The sequence below is a fragment of the Olea europaea genome, chromosome 21, assembly GCF_002742605.1.
Source record: "Olea europaea var. sylvestris chromosome 21, O_europaea_v1, whole genome shotgun sequence".
NCBI lineage: Eukaryota > Viridiplantae > Streptophyta > Magnoliopsida > Lamiales > Oleaceae > Olea > Olea europaea.
The window spans coordinates 572733-585048 of NC_036257.1; positions in this window are offsets into that span (position 1 = coordinate 572733).

Below are 12316 nucleotides of genomic sequence, written 5' to 3' on the forward strand. Positions count from 1 at the left end.
CACATATATATACATACACACATATATATATATATATATATATATATATATATATATATATATATATATATAATGATTAAGGCTCAAAATCACTACACCTCATGCTTTATATTCCTAGATTGCTTGACGGAAAGCGGTGAGCAACAAAATAAAAAAAATTGGTTAGCTCCAGATCACTTTATTGTATAATGATGAGTTTTCAAAACCAAAAACTGGTTTAAGTCCTGAGAATGCTAGACTTCATACTCTACACTTCAAAGGTACTCAAAAGACTAGTCAACAAGTAAGAAATCAAACATTGGTTAAAGGTCAAGAAGCATCAATTGAAATTGAGGAAGTAAAGTTTGCTATCCAAGCCAGAAATTACGTTGACCGCATGAATTAGCCGGTTAGCGGTCAACAATCACGTGCTTATCGATCGTTGTACCCATCGATTGCTGCACTATCAAGTAAAGAGAGTTGTGCTAGTATATACAGCCTAGCTTCTATGCATTTGCTGAGCAATTTGATATGTCAATATAATATTTTATTTAGAAAAAATGAAGAAAACCAAACAATGATCATCTTTCAATAAGAAATCAACCATACTTGAAACAATGTTCGAAATTCCATCCATATCTCTGATTGCGGAAAAACTATTGTTTAAGCAAATGATAAAAATATAACAATGAAAAGAAATAGAAAATCTACAGTGAAAAACCATATCACTCTAGGTATGAAGTCTCCCTCTCTCTCCTCGTGGTGTGCTCATATTCCTAAATGTCTTAGATTGGCTCTTCCATCTTCCCCTCTGTGTTGCGCCAAAAAATCTAACGTAGCCCAAATGGTCTATAGAGGGATCCACAGTTGCCACCCATTCCTTGGTCAAGGCGATAGAGGCTGCCATTGCCTTTTTTCCCATATGAATTCATGACCGTGGCATACTCTGAAGAAGCCTTGTATTACTCTACCGCTCTATGGATACCTCAATGTCGCTAGCATACTCTGAAGAAGCCTTGTATTACTCTACCGCCTCCACATGTGCATGAGCCGAAGCTAATTGCAAATTATCAATTTCTTTTTCTTGTTCACTGACTCGGGCCTCTAAAGCTTCGAGAGACCTCTTCAAAGAAGAGTGTTTCTTCTTGAAGTGATCCACTTCTTTCTTCTTTTCCTTTTTGAGGGCCTTTAATTATGAGGTTAGATAGTAATTCACCTAGTTGACTGTAGTCTGCATAGTCAGAAATTAACGAGCAAAAAAAATAGAACATCGGTAAACCCGGGGACATAAACATAATTCAAAGCGAAGAAGTAAAACAAGAAGAATATCCGTCAGCTGTAGACCGCCATGCCCTTCTCCATGTCATCAACGTTGTACCTAGCCAAGGCCCTAGCATGATTGGGCATAACATAAGCCCCAACAATCTCAAACTCTCGGACCTAACACGACTCGAGCCATCTCCTACAAGCTCAAGCAGTTGGTCGATGGTATCAGCTCATCAAGCAGTCGTGAAGCTCTCTCGCCAGTGCATACCATTTTCCCTTGCTTGAAACACTTTTTCTTTTTGGAGAAAGTAGGAGGGAACTCCTCATCACTCTCATACTCAGGCTTGCATATTGAGTCCAAAGCCCCTGTCAAGTTGAAGTCCATATTTGCATATACGCGATGAAGTCTATCAGGTGTGGAACATAATAAATGAAGATACATGTAAATGTAAAAGTAAAAAATAAGTGAGAGCCTACCTATAGTAGGAGGAAACCCTTCATCACTCTCAAGCTCATGGTCAGAATTAAGGAAAGCGGGTGCAAGAGGTAGTATGGGTCGATTAACGTATTTGTTTTCTGAAGAGATAAGATAAGCTTTACATAACTATTGAAAAGGCAAGTTTGAGGATGTCTCCAGTTAGTATTAAATGGGAATTAACCCTCAAAAGGTCGAACAATAAAAATTGAGACTTCCATCCATTGTTGAAAATTCTATATTTAGGAATAAATAAAGGAACTCTAATAGAGAAATATACAAAGGCATTGTACTGGGTAGAATGCATCTCAAAGACGCACTTAAAGAGGTCAATAGACAGCGTGATTTTTTTCACTAAAACAAATGTATAAAAGGTATAGTGTCTTCCTCCATGCATTGCGGTTTATCTGGCTAAGAGTAAGGTAGAACTCATTGAAGATTGAAATAAAGAAAGAACGGATAGAAAATCTAAAACCTACATCCATACTATCTTTGAACATGGCAATCTTGCTATGACTTGACCCAGTAAGTTCCTCTTTGGATCTAAGGGCTTTATATTCGTATTCATCAATGCAGACCATTTTTTCAAGTATTTTTTTTTTAAATTTTGCAGGAGAATTATAAAAACTAGGCCCCTGTAGGACTTCAAGAACAACCACCTCACCCATTGGATCCCTTCCAATTTTGAAATTTTGATTTGGAAACTTAAAAGAATCAATATGATTTTTTGAACAACAGGATTGAAAGAAATGAGAATTAGTAGGATAAGTCAGGCTATCAATAGATAAAAGGTAGCGAACTAATCCATGAGGGGAACTGGTCGACAGACTAGCAAGACCATCGATCCAGTCGATTGGCCATCTGACAATGGGTCGATTGACACGCTCCCTCTCTCATCTTCGATTTCATCTGAGGAAGATGACAAGTTCATTTTGTAAATTTCATGGAATGAAATTAAGAAAAAAAAAAAGAATAAATGGAGGAAGAAATTACCTTGGATGTAAGTAGATTTGAGATGTGACTAGGGTTTGTAAATGGTTATCAGTGAGAGAAAAAAATAAAAACATCTCCCCCTTTATATAGACCCAGCCTTTGAATTTTAGAAGGAAAAATTTCCCCAAAATGAGAACCCACTCATGATGTGCCAAGTTCACAAGGCAGTATGCCCATTACACTTTGCCATTTAGTGCAATCGATCCACTTAGAGATCTACTATATGTTAGTATGAAAAAAAATTGAGTTTGAGAGTGAATGTGCTACCTCTTAACGAGAATATTGATAAGAGGAAGATGGACTAGTGATGCTATATGATATGGGACGCGGACTATGATGACAGATCAAGTGAAGGCGAAAGCCCGACCATAGCTATCTTGTTCCGTCTACCGTTGTACTTTTTTGTCTACTGCTATGCTAGCCTAACTAGCACTATAGTAGATTTACTGTTATAATTCTCAATTACCTGAACATCATTCGAATTGATTGAAAACCGTTTAATGGTTGTTACTTATCCCATTACCCAATTCATATATGGAGGTTAACCATTCGACATTGGGATGAAAATCGCCTAGTGAGTGGGCATGTTGCACTGGACACGTGAATGATAACCGCTTAGCTGTTACATGGTACCGGAGCTTTATAAATACTTAATGGACGTGCTAGTTTTCTTTCCCAACACATTTTTTTGGCATTCTAGCATTTTTCTTTGAGTAATTTCTTTACAACCCAATCACTCATTTTTGCGCCACAAGTACAATGGAGGAGAAAGCTCCAGTCTCTTTTTGTAGGTGTTCATTTGCTCACTGGAGAAGTAGAGCCATCTTACTCTACCCAGGAAGTTCGAAGGTCATTTCTTAACTATTACAACGTGTTAAGAAATTTCTACTTTGTAATACGTCGAGTTGCTAGAATAGGAGTGTTACTTTTTAGTATCAAAGCAGTGGTTTACTTTCTTGAAGACTTCGCAAATTTTATTTTATTTTTTTAAAAAAAATGTCCTTTACTGAAAATTTATTGTTTGAGTTTTCTTGATTGTATTTGTAAAATTGAAAGACTTTGTCAGCAAGACCTAAAATATCTAAAGAGAGTTTGAAATTTAAGTGTTTCATATGACCATGTGCATCACCCGAAAGCCTTTCTAGTTGCACATTATTTAAGTCAACAAGGCAAAAGACAATATTTCAATTTCACACCACCTTTAAGAAAATTTCACATTTAGAAACTTCTATTTCAAGAAATTTCTATTTTACAAAATTTCTATATCAAATGCAAAAAATAAAAAAATAAAAAAATAAAAAATTCTTAGATAACTAATCAGTTCTAAATTTTGTCATACAAATATTTTATTTAAATTTTATGACTTAAGTTTATTTTTACATTTGTGCATTTACAAAACTTTTAACTTTATGTAAACACTTATATTTGGCGTATTACATAAAAGAAAAAAAAATAAAAATAATTTAATGTTAGGAGATCCGTGTACCCAAGGCTCATCGATCTGCCATCATCCAGAATTTTTAAGGTATGGAATGAGTAAAATCATTCAATGATATTAATTTTCATGCAAGTTTTTTTCTTGCTAATAGTAGCATGATCCCACAAATTTTCACTTGCAGATCTTATTTTATTATTCAAATCTGTTTTAGTGAAGCATAGCAAATATTTCTGTATATGTGCGATTATATTATTATTATTATTATTTTGTTTGTTCAGGCTATTTGCTGAGGTTCCTAATCTGAGGTTTCTTGTCATAGGAATCAATCAATCATAAAGGAAATAATGACGATAAAGAAGAAGAAAAAGTTATAGAGCTCTCCCGAAACTCCTTGTCTAGTGCAATTTGGAGATTTCAAGAAATAGAAAATTTCCTTGTTCTTGTGCAACTGTAAAGCTTCCAAAGTTGACTCCAATTCACATGCTGTAGAAGGTCAATGGGGGAACTTAAACTTTGTAACTTCCAAAAAGTACAAGCCCAAGAATAGTACATGCCGAGCATGGCCCAACGGCAGTGGATCACCTCAAGCTCACGGTTCTTGGCAAATATCTCGGGGTCTGCCGACAGTTCAGCTGTGTCCCAGCCATAGTCACCAGGAAATTCACCAGTGAGGTATGATGGAGTTTGCTCAGAGAACGGACCCAAGTACTTTGGGCGGTCAGGTCCATACCTGTTTCATCAGTTGAGAGTTGAAGAGAAAGATCTAAATTGCTTCCAATTTGATTGTTACAAGAAAACAAGACTGGAATTTGAGGTTATGAATCCGTGATCCAAATTATATTTTGTTCAAATTTGAGTTGGATAAAATTTCCTCGTGGAGACCACATTGAAGAGCCTGGTGAACTGGTCCTCTGTTATCATTTCAATTTACTTCAAGAATATTAATTTTTATTCAAACTACTAGAAGCACATGCATGAATGATTTTTGTAGAAGGTTATGTCAAGATCAATTTCTTACTAAAATTGTGCACATGTTAGGCTTTGGTGGAAGGGTACACGGGACGTTTTGAAGCATGGGCATAGCTAAACAGGCTAAGATATTAGATCTGTATATAGCCGTGCAAGTGAATGAGAGCTAGAATTTACCAAATACTCTGGGGAGCACTTTTAACGGTACGTCTCATGGTGAAGCGGCCACCTCCGAGGTTGCCAGGCTTTCTGATGAGCTTGTTAGGGCTAAAAGTGTAATTGGTATTCTGTGGACAAAAAGATTAAATTGTAAATCTGTAAAAGTTAGGAACTCAATTGTACAATATTATAAAAGTCAAGGACTTAGGGTGCAATTTAGCAAAATTGTGTGGTAGGGACTAGGCTTTGAGTGTTAGGTCAAAATCAAGAACACGGTGTCGGAGGTTCGCTAGTTGTTCGTCCAGCCACCGCTCGAGCAAGAAGAAGCAGAATGGACGTTGCTCGCTCTTCGCTCGGACTTCGCTCGAGCGAAGTACTATCACTCGCTTTTCGCTCGAGCGACAGTGTTATATGGAAAATCATATTTTCGATTTCTAGAAAGTTTGACATGGCCTAGGACTCCAAATTGCCCCCAACTATAAACACAAAGGCCGTGAACGAAAATAATGGGGTTACTTTATTATGTTTTAATAGAAGAACACATTCATATCATTGTGAAGAAATCTAAGAACACAATCAACTGGAGAATTCATCAATCCAATTCTTATGATCCGGCAACCGACCATGTAGGGAAAACATCAAAGTTTGTGAAGACAAAACACTTGGATTTCTTCATCTGTTGAGGAAGGGACTCTCTCATTGGAAGATTGAGAGAGGTTGACGACAAGCGCACGAATTAGACAAGAACAGGAGGTTCATTGGAATTCCACTTAGTGATACAATCAGCTAGAGACCAGGAGACTGTATTGGACAGCAGATTGGGTTGCATGAGGTAGATTGGGAAGCTAGCAGGAGACTAGAAGTATCTACGATAGTAGATTATGAGACTAGAACAGCGGGTCTGACTTGGTATCGAGTTTGGCATAACTTGTACTAGCTGGATTAGTATAGTGGAAACTACTGATTTGGTCTCGGAGTTTTACACACGTTGGGGTTTCTCCGTCATCATATCGTGAGTTGTGTTTTGCATTATTTTATTTACTTAATGCAAACTGGCAGTTCAACATAGGAATTAATTGGACTGTATGTTTAATCACCTACACAATTAATTAAAGTGACGTGTTGCTATGATTAATCAATTCCACAATGAGGTCGAATAATAAATTGATTGGAACGTAAACTTGGTAATAACTAAAACTTGAATTTGACGTAACATAACGTTCTCCGTGAATTTCAAAGTGGTTGTAGAACATTCCCTGAACTTTCAAGTGGTATCAGAGCCTAAGTGTGAATTCTAACCTTATATTAGTCTAGATGAGTATGTCGTTGAATGTGCCACCCCACTTTGATGGGAACAATTATGCTTATTGGAAAGCGAGAATGAGGACATTTTTGAAACCTTAAATGAGCGTGTTTGACAGATTGTGGTAAATGATTGGTCAGCCCCTAGTACCACAATAGATGGTGTAGTCACTCTTGCCCCTGTCGAGAACTGGTCTAGAGCTCAATTGGATAGCTGTAATTTAAATAGCAAAGCCCTCCATGCCCTATTTATGACAGTTTTCCCCGAAGAGTTTAGGAGAGTGTCCATGTGTGAGGTAGCAATGGAAGTTTGGGATATTTTAGAAACCACACATGAGGGAACTCAGGCAGTTAAGAGTTCTAAGCTATAGATGTTGGCCACTAGGTTTGAAGAGATAAGAATGAAATGTTTGATATCTTTTATGCGAGCTTAAATGACATAGTAAATTCATCCTTCAATCTAGGTGAGAAAATCCCTGAGCCTAAGATAGTAAGAAAGATTCTTAGATCCTTACCTGAGCGTTTTAGGACTAAAGTCACTGCAATTGAGGAGAGTAAGGACATAGACACTATCAAGGTAGAAGAGTTAGTTGGATCCCTCCAGACCTATGAATTGAACTTAGACAATCTAGCTAAGGAAAAATCCATAGCCTTAAAAATCGCTAGGAATATTCGGAAGAAATCTTCTGATTCTGATTTACCCAATGATGAGGAGATGGCCTACCTAACTAAAAAATTCCAAAAAATGTTTAGGAATAAGAAGAAACCTCAAGAGAGACAAAGAGGTGGCCCGAGTGAATCTAGGAAAAAATCTAAATTCGGGAGATGCCATAACTGTCGCGATTTCGATCATGTGAGGAATGAGTGCCCTAGTGCTAAGAGATTTGAAGAGAAGGCTATGAATACTACTCTCACTGATGATGAGTCTAGCTCGAAAAATCAGAGTGAGAAATCCACTCGTGAGGATAGTGGAAAATATGTGGCCTTCGTTACTAGGGGTAAAAGTAGATCCGATCAGGGGAGTGAAAGGATAGAGGACTTAGATAGTAGTGAAGATTCTGGTAATGAGAGTGGAAGTGTGGGACATCTAGAAACAGCCTATGATAGGATGTATGAGGAAAGCCTCAAGATCTTAGCCACTAACTAGGCAATAAGCAAGAAAGTGAAAGACCTTAAGCTAGAGAAGGAATAGTTAGAGGCCTGTGTTAGTGATGTCACCAATAAGAATGAGATGTCGTCTAGTAGAGTAAGTGAGCTGACCATTGTGAATAAGACCTTAGCTATTCGGGTTAAACACCTTGAGAGTGAACTAGAGTTGTCTAGGTCTCAGTTACTTGTCTTTTCTAGCAGTTCTGAAAGGCTAGATAATATTCTAGGAATAGGCAAACCAACTGATGATAAGGGAGGTCTAGGTTTTGATCTAAATGTTGCCAGTACATCACAGACCACATTTGTTCGTGCTATTGACCAGCCAAATATTGTGACTAACCCCATACCAAATGTTGTGGGAACTTCAGGACATAGGTCTACCAGACGTCTTAGGACCCGTCGGCTTAGGAATAGAAATGAGCGTAAGCATATCACAAGTCCTAAGTTTATCCCCACATGTTTTCACTGTGGAGAGTTAGGTCACATCCGCCCTAAGTGTCATCACTACCTGAACAATTGGAAAGACTTGAGCTTGAAAAAAGAACAAAAATCAGGTGTCTGTTGGTCAGATTGGATTTCTTATTGATCAAGTGAATCGTTTGACTCAATTGGTGACATAGATGTCTGGAAACAATCCCGCTCTAGACACGTTTGGGTGAAGAAAAGTGATCTCCCAAATTTGGTTAGAGATCGTGGTGCTCTTAAAGGAAAAATCACTTATATACCTACTTGATTAGGTATTTTTGATGAATGCTTAGTTCTTGATTGATATATAATTATTGCATGCATCATGTGTATATTATTTTTTTTGTTTTTTTATTTTTCATGCATGTGCATTTTCACCTACAAGTTTTAGCGCATGCATATTTATTTTTGTCCTTATGTGCTTGACATTATTTTATTTTTTGTGTGTAGTATTCATTTTAGGAAAAATGAAAAACACAAAAACATTGAAAAATTGAAAAAGATAAAAATAGTTGGTTATGGAAATTTCTACAGCATGATACATGAATTTTAGCTTGCACGTTGTATCATATAGGAGCTGAAATTGATAAGCTGTAGAATAATTTTCATTACTTGATTAGGTCTAGTTGGATTAATCTGTATAAGTGTTTTCATGTACCATCTGCATTACACATACTATGAACTTGTTCGTAGGATTCTACCTCGTGTGTGAGATTTGGGATAGCTGTCACATGTTGATGGGGTGATTTTGAACATGAATTGACCATATTTTTGTACACCTTAACCCAAAAATCTTCCCCATTAAATAAAAGCTCACATCTTAATGTTCTTCTTCGGGGCTTATTTGACTCGAGCAATAAGCCTGCGGGGTTTCTTAAAACCTAGTGCCTATGGTCAACTGACTTGGGTTAATCGGCCTAAAGCTCGCTACAGCGGTCATCTTAGTCATCTAATGGAAAAGAATCTGCACTTAAGATGAAAAATTTAATGAGATGAAAAAATATAAAAAATATGACGAGCTGGAATTATTTAATTGAAAAACATATAAGCTCATAGTAAGGAGGAGATAAGTAAAAATAATAAGTATATGTCCTACTACACGTTACATGGTTTGACTTTTATTAGTAGGAGAATATACTTATTGACAGTGATTGGCATATCCCTTCTCACAAAATTAAGGTTTGGAGTCTTGCTTGCATTGGATTAGTAACACTTTACACACATGAGTCACTTATAGTATTACTCCATTCTAGACTGAACTAAGTATGTGGGGAGGTATATTACTTGTTGATTTTGCTTTTGCATGCTATCAACTGCATTTTTTATTATTATGTGTTATTGCTCGACTTGGTCTTAATAAGATTCCCTTCAGCATTTGTAACAAAAATGGGGAGAGAAATGTGATAACTGAGGGGAGAGAAAAATGTTGATTGAGCATACACATAGGAGAGCAACCGCATATGCATGCATATGATTTCATTGATTGACATTACTTGCATTGCATTGCTATGTCTAGGGGTCGTTGGGGAGAGATATAGATACATTTACCTACTGCATAAAAACATGAAAGCTTGTAGTAAGGGGGAGCGTTGCATTGCATTTCATATCACATCTATCTGTTTGAGTTTTTGATGTTTAGTGGTGTTGATGTCTTGGCTGGTGTTTTGATTGACATCAATATCACGTCTCAAACTGTTTTGTTGATTTTTGATTAAGAGCTTTAATTTTTTTTTATTTCCTGTATCACGTACTTTTACACTGGGTATATGAGTTTGTGGATTTCAAGAAACAGGTACACAAAGGAATGCAAGATTCAGTGACTGAGTTTACTGGGTAGTCTAATTTTTTGTTGTCAAGTCCTGACTTCATTTGTATAGTTTTGTCACAGAATGTCAAAGGGGTAGTTTGTTAGGGTTAAAAGTGTAATTGACGATTCTGTGGACAAAAGGATTAAATTGTAAATTTGTAAAAGTCAGGGACTTAGGGTACAATTTAGCAAAATTTTGTGGTAGGGAGGGTTTGAGTGTTAGGTCAAAATCAAGAACACGGCGTCGGAGGTTCGCTAGCTGTTCGCCCTGCCACCGCTCGAGCAAGAAGAAGCAGAATGAACGTCGCTCGCTCTTCGCTGAGCGACAGTGTTATATGGAAAATGGTATTTTCGATTTCTGAAAAGTTTGACACGACCTAGGACTCCAAATTATCCCCAACTATAAATACAAAGGCCGTGAACGAAAATAATGGGGTTGCTTCATTATGCTTTCATAGAAGAACACATTCATATCATTGTGAAGAGATCCAAAAACACAATCTACTGGAGAATTCATCAATCCAATTCTTGTGATCCGGCAACCGACCGTGTGGGGGAAAACTTCAAAGTTTGTGAAGACAAAACACATGAATTTCTTCATCTGTTGAGGAAGGGACTCTCTCATTGGGAGATTGAGAGAGGTGGACGATAAGCGCAGGAACTGGACAAGAACGGGGGTTCTTGGTATTCCACTTGGTGATACAATCAGCTAGAGACCGGAGGCTGTATTGGACAGCAAATTGGGCTGCAGGAGGTAGATCGGGAAGTTAGCAAAAGACTAGCAGTATCCACAGCAGTAGATCGTGAGACTGGAACAGCGGGTCTGACTTAGTACGAAGTTTGGCATAACTTGTACTTACTGGATTGGTATAGTAAAAACTACTGGCTTGGTCTTAGAGTTTTACCCACGTTGGGGTTTCTCCGTCATCATATCATGAGTTGTGTTTTGCATTGTTTTATTTACTTCACGCAAATTAGCAGTTCAATATAGGAATTAACTGGACTGTATGTTTAATCATCTAGACAATTAATTAAAGTGACGTGTTGCTCTGATGAATCAATTCCGCAATGAGGTCGAATAATAAATTGATTGGAAAGTAAATTTGGTAATATTTAAAACTTGAATTTGACGTAACATAACGTTCTCCGTGAATTTTCAAATGGTTGTAGAACGATCCCTAAACTTTCAGAGCTGATTCTGGGACTTCAATGTTGTCTGGCCTGCAAATGTAGATTGTTGGATTGCTGAAGTTGCCATTGTTTTTGCTTGTGAGTTTCTTACTTTGTAGCCGTATTTTGCTTTATGATTAGTTGAGATGGTAAAGGGGAGAGGAGAAGAGAGTTTATATATGGGAATTACAAGATTGGTGGATTGCAATATCTACCCATAAGCACAATCTGATTGGTTCATACATTGGATTTAGATTTCCCTTTCGATTTTCTTGAGATTGAGAGAGAGGTTTTAGTTCTGCCACGTGGCTATGAAAAATCTCATTTGGCAATTGAATTGGACATCCTCAGCTCTCTACTGGCCACTGATATTGTACGGACCAGGCTGGCTTGCTTCTTGTCACTCCACTGGGGCCAGTGAAATGTAAATCCCACGATTTTGATTTCCACTTTATATAATTTAAGTAAAAGAATAAATCAAGAAATATGACTTGTGCCTTTCTCAAGTTCTTACCCCACCTCCATGAAATAGACGGGATGGGTTGTACGTAAGGATGTCGGGCAAACTCGGGAGACAGTGCTAGAACCCAGACAAGAAAAAAACTCACAATTTATGTTTTACAATTTTTTAGGGATGTCAAAATGCGGTTAGTTTAGACAAGCACGTCAATAATTAGATTTCGATTCACTTGAAAATATTACTCCAGCTAGGAATGAAGCAGCCAAAAACGGAGCCACCAGTATTGTACAATGGGAAGAGAGATTGTATGGAAACTATAATTAGTATTTATAAAGAAAAATTTATTCTTTTAAAAATAGTAATATCATATTAAAATTTAGAAAGGAGCCGTGGGTTTGGTAATTAAAAAGGAGCTTAATAGCTTTGTTAGTTTACTTTTATCTTCTGATTAATTATTTAACTGGTGAAACTAGTTCCACCCTCATAGGCTATCCAGCTAGATAATCAAGTACAACGCGATCAATTCATTTTGGTGGACTGACCCGTGGACTGGCCTAAATCCAATGGACCCTTGGGGTCTTGATCTGAATGGGACGGGATTATCTTGGCAGGGCAGGTTCGAGGAAACAAATCTTGTTCCTACTTGGGTTCAACGTGTAGACGAGTATTGGCAACATCCCCCCC